Genomic DNA, 5,603 nt, shown 5'->3' on the forward strand with positions numbered 1-5,603 from the left:
AAATATGTGTGAAATCTAAGTATGTTAAACATCCTTATAAGTCGGTAGAAAGGAATTCAAATCCTTTAGACTTAATTCACACAGACATTTGTGATATGAAGTCAATACCATCTCGCGGTGGAAAGAAGTATTTCATAACTTTTATTGACGACAGTACTCGATATTGCTATGTTTACTTACTTAATAGTAAAGATGAAGCAATAGACGCATTCAAGCAATACAAAAATGAAGTTGAAACGCAACTTAACAAGAAAATCAAAATGATAAGAAGTGATAGGGGTGGTGAATATGAATCTCCTTTTGAACAAATATGTTTAGAATATGGAATTATTCATCAAACAACAGCCCCTTACACGCCCCAATCCAATGGGATTGCGGAAAGAAAGAATCGTTCATTAAAGGAGATGATGAACGCATTGTTGATAAGTTCTGGATTGCCACAGAACTTGTGGGGGAAGCTGTTCTTACGGCTAGCCGAATACTAAATCGAGTACCCCGTAGAAAAAGACAATCCATTCCATATGAAAAATGGAAAGGAAGGAAGCCCAACATGAATTATTTTAAAGTGTGGGGGTGTTTGGCAAAAGTACAAGTTCCTAAACCCAAAAGGGTAAAAGTAGGACCGAAAATAGTTGATTGTGTTTTCATAGGATATGCGACCAATAGTAAAGTATATCGATTTCTGGTTCATAAATCAGAAAATCCTGACATTCATAATAATACGGTTATAGAATCAGATAATGCTGAGTTCTTTGAAAATATATATCCATATAAAAAGGAATGTGAGTTGTTTGGTGAAGGATCTAAACGACCTCAGGAAGAAACAAAAGAAAGTACATTTTATCAGGAGGATCCAAGACGTAGTAAACGTCAAAGAACGTCTACTTTGTTTGGAACAGATTTTGTGACTTTCTTATTGGAAAATGAGCCTTGAACATTTAAAGAAGCTATGTCTTCTTCGAAATTATTGTTCTGGAAAGAGGCAGTCATAGTGAAATAGAATCCATATTGAACAACCATACATGGGAATTGGTTGATCTTTCTCCTGGAAATAAACCTTTGGGGTGTAAATGGATTTTTTTTTAAAAAAATGAAAGATGATGGCACTATTGATAAATTTAAAGCAAGACTTGTTTCAAAGGGTATAGACAACAAGAAGGTCTTGACTACTTTGATACATATTCTCCAGTGACGAGAATTATGTCCATACGAATGCTAGTAGCTTTAGCTGCAGTTTATGGTCTTGAAATTCATCAAATGGACGTAAAGACAGCCTTCTTAAATGGAGATTTGGAGGAAGAAATTTATATGGAACAACGTGAAGGGTTTATAGTTCCAAGTAAAGAAAAGAAGGTATGTAGACTTGTTAAGTCCCTCTACGGACTAAAACAAGCACCCAAACAATGGAATGCGAAATTTGACCAAACAATGTTGTCAAATGGTTTTAAGATAAATGAATATGATAAATGTGTGTAAATTAAAAATGTTCCAATTCACATAGTCATTGTTTGCCTATATGTGGATGATATGTTGATAATGAGTAATGACATTGCCAACATAAATGCGACTAAGCGTATGCTAACTAGAAAGTTTGATATGAAGGACTTGGGAGTTGCAGATTTAATTCTGGGGATTAAGATCCAAAAGACTCCTCAAGGTCTGGCATTGTCACAATCTCATTATATTAAGACAGTACTTGAAAAATTCAAGCACTTAGGCTTTAAAGTTGCAAAGACTCCAATTAACGTGAATCTTGCATTAGCAAAGAACAAAGGCCAAAGCATATCATAATTGGATTATGCTCGTGTGTTGGGATGCTTAATGTACATCATGAATTGTACACGACCAGATATAGCTTGTGCTATAAGTAAACCGAGTCGATACACGAGCAATCCAGGTCAATCTCACTGGATGGCAATGAAACGTATTTTGGGATATTTAGAACATACCTAAAACTTTAATTTGCACTACAGTAAATATCCTGCGGTGATTGAAGGATATTGTAATGCAAATTGGATCACCGGTTCAACTGATTCGAAGTCCACAAGTGGATATGTATTCACTATTGGTGGAGGAGCGGTATCTTGGAAGTCGTCCAAACAAATATGTATTGCCCGCTCTACAATGGAGGCTGAGTTCATAGCCTTAGATAAAGCCGGTGAAGAAGCTGAATGGCTCCGAAATTTATTGGAAGACATTCCATTTTGGCCCAAACCGTTGGCACCAATATGCATACATTGTGATAGCCAAGCAGCAATTGGAAGGGCTGGGAGCGTTATGTATAACGGTAAATCTCGTCATATATGACGAAGACATAAAACCGTTAGGCAACTACTCTCTAGAGGAATTATCACGATTGACTATGTAAGATCAAGTGATAATGTGTCGGATCCACTTACAAAAGGCCTAACTAGAGAGGTAGTTGAGAAATCATCGAGGGGAATGGGACTATGGCCGAGAACAAGTCATTGTGGCGGTAACTCTACCTAGAAGACTGGAGATCCCAAGATCTAGGTTCAAGGAGATCAAACAAAGTCATTAATGACGGTTCAACATTGTCAACAAAAATTTTGGTCCATTCTCGTGATGAGACAATGTTCAGTACCAAGGATAAAGCATTAAGGCTTTTTAATGATTTCTAAATTTGATACGGGGTATATCAAATAGTGTATCTACGAGATGACACATTTAGGAATCACCTATGTAAGTGTGAAGTGTTAGCCGCTTCAAGGAGAATTTTGCAAGGCCAATTCTCTACGCACTTATGAAACCAGGCAGTGTTCATGGCTGAAACGAACACAACAATGAGAACCAAAGACGGTTAAGGGATTGATTGTGTGACTTATGGTTGTCTAGGTATACACTAAAGTTCGACGGTTCAAAGATATCAAATCTACCGATTGACCGAGTATATCCGACATAAGTTCACTACGGAAAGTTCAAAGGGAAACCTACTTATCCAGATGCAATTAATCCTTGCTTGCAAATCACACAAGTTTTTCATGCATACTTCCGTGATATAGTCATTCCCCATTCATGTGGGGGATTGTTGAGTTTCTTTTTAATATATAAAGGTACTAAAAAGAGGGTGAATGGGAAATGGAGGGAAATGAAAATTTTGAGTAAAATTTTAAGTTTCCCTCTCTTTTTAATGAGACATTGTCCCTCATTGGTAGAGGAAAAGGAGTTTGGTGGGTTTATATACAAATGCACTTCATGTAGCTCTTAAAGAGTTAAGACGAAGGCTAGCCTCACGTCGTCGTCGCTCGCTCGCTCACTCAGCTCGGCTTCGGCTACGGCTATGGCTTCGGCTTCGGATTCGGATTTGGATTTGGTCAAATGATCGATTGATTGATTAATTTTTTGGACCAAATTTATTTGTCAATAGTAGATATTAACGTAATATTATCCGTGTTTGTAACGGATATGTTCCAATTCGTGTATTGTACCACCAGTTGCAATAGCAGCCGCCTAGTGCTCCTCCCACTATGGCTAAGTGCTTGCTCCATAACAAGCTAGTGCATGCTCCACCATGGCTTGCTCCATAACAAGCTAGTGCATGCTCCACCATGGAGAGGAGGCGGGTCTCACAACTGACTGTTATAAATATGAACAACAGCAGTTGGAGAAAAGACACACCGAAAACAGAATTGAGAGCTATTAATCTTCGCGTATGCTAAGTCGCGTTCACGAAGGGTATCCCCTCCTTATTGCCTAGATTCTACGAGTAGACTCTATCACGACTCTCGAGGGTGGAAAATTCGGGTTGTGACAATCAGGGGTGCGCGTCAGCTGGATAGCTAGATGCACCTGCCTCAGATCCTGTGAAGTTAAGTACAGAAGCATAGTATGACTACATAAACAACATGTCCCCAGCAAGTATCCAACCTAACCTCGAAGAAGTAGTGACGAGGGGTTGAGTTGACATTTAGTAAGGTCAATATCAATAATATTTTGGGATTTCGCTAAGCATGGATAGCATGAATATAATGACAGTCCCAGAATCAAGGAGAAAACGATATATCAATTTCAGTCATGTTATATAATAATTTGCATTTCAAAGAATTTAAACAAAGAAAAATCATGGATAAATTCCACATAAATAACATGCACACATTATGCCGAGGTCGTACGGCCCAGTCCAACATAATATTAAATTGTGCACTGCCAGAGGATTAATTGGCGTGAACCATAGATTCATCTATTTCTACCGAGGCGATCAGCCCGATCCACAAATAGCAATTTTTATCAAGTAAGCACACATTGCTTATTTATAGTCAAATAAATTCATACAAGCTCTCGAGTAAGTGCGTACATTCGTTTATAATTATTTACAATTTTTAGCATGTCCTAAGCAATCTCAGTAGCAAGCAAAACGTAGGCATTTGCATGTATAGCATGATATGAGTCCTAAACTACCCGGACAATTAGCATCATAGTAGCTACACACGGACTCTTATCACCACGTACATACATATCCCCCACAGATAGTCACAAACATTTATTTAATTCACCTAGAGGTTTATTTCCCTCTTATGAGGTTAGAAAGGAGACTCACCTTGCTCCAAAGCTTACTTCCAAACTCAAGAACGTGCTCAAAACTCTCAATTTGAAGCCGAACGATCCAAAACTAATCAAACGGGGTAAGAACTAGTCAATACAAGCTCAAGAGTTCATATTCTAGCTATTATAGTAATTTCCCAACCCTAAATGCAAAGTTCCTAAAATTTATCCCCAGGCCCATGTGCCCGGATTCCGAATTTTTTTGAAGAAAGTTGTAACTCATAACCTAAGGATCAAGAACATATAATTATAGTCCATTCCATAATAAATTTCGTGGTTAGATCTTGTTTTTATCAAACCCTAGGTTTTACTCTAATCTCATAATTTTCACTAATTTTTATGTGTTAATCTACCCAAAATCCAAGTATTAAACTCATATTAAGTGGAAATAACTTACCTCACAATGCTAGGTTGAAATCCCCTCTTTGGAAGCTCCAAAATCGCCCAAGTGTGGAAGTGAAATGAAATAAATGGCCTAAGTCCCGTTTTTTAAAAGTTGTGCCCACGTCTCTGATGTCGCATTTGCGACATCAGGTTCGCAAATGCAAAGGTCTCAATTGCGAAAAAAATCATTGCAAATACGAACATGGGCTCCCTCTGCAAGGGTCGCAAATGCGGACCTTACTGGGTTCGCAAATGCGAACAAAATGTCACAAAGCGACGACTGCCCAGCTCAGGCTTTTTCGCAATTGCGAAGCCTTCCTCGCAAATGCGATCGATTCTTTGTATTTGCGAGACCTGCAACACTGCCCAGAAATACCAGAAAAACTGGAGTCTTTTCACTCCCAACACACGTCTGAAACTCACCCGAGCCCTCGGGGCTCCACACTGAATACTCTCACAAGTCTATCAATATTATACAAACTTGCTCGTGCGATGAAATCGACGAAATAAAAGCTAAAACTACGGATTTAACACCAAAACATATGAAAATTTTAAGAACATTTGAAATTCCTATTTTTACAACTAGACGTCTGAATCACGTCAAATCAGTCCCATTTCTAACCAAATTTCACAGACATGACTTAAATGTTATATCG

The sequence above is a fragment of the Nicotiana sylvestris genome, chromosome 1 (genome assembly GCF_000393655.2).
Source record: "Nicotiana sylvestris chromosome 1, ASM39365v2, whole genome shotgun sequence".
NCBI lineage: Eukaryota > Viridiplantae > Streptophyta > Magnoliopsida > Solanales > Solanaceae > Nicotiana > Nicotiana sylvestris.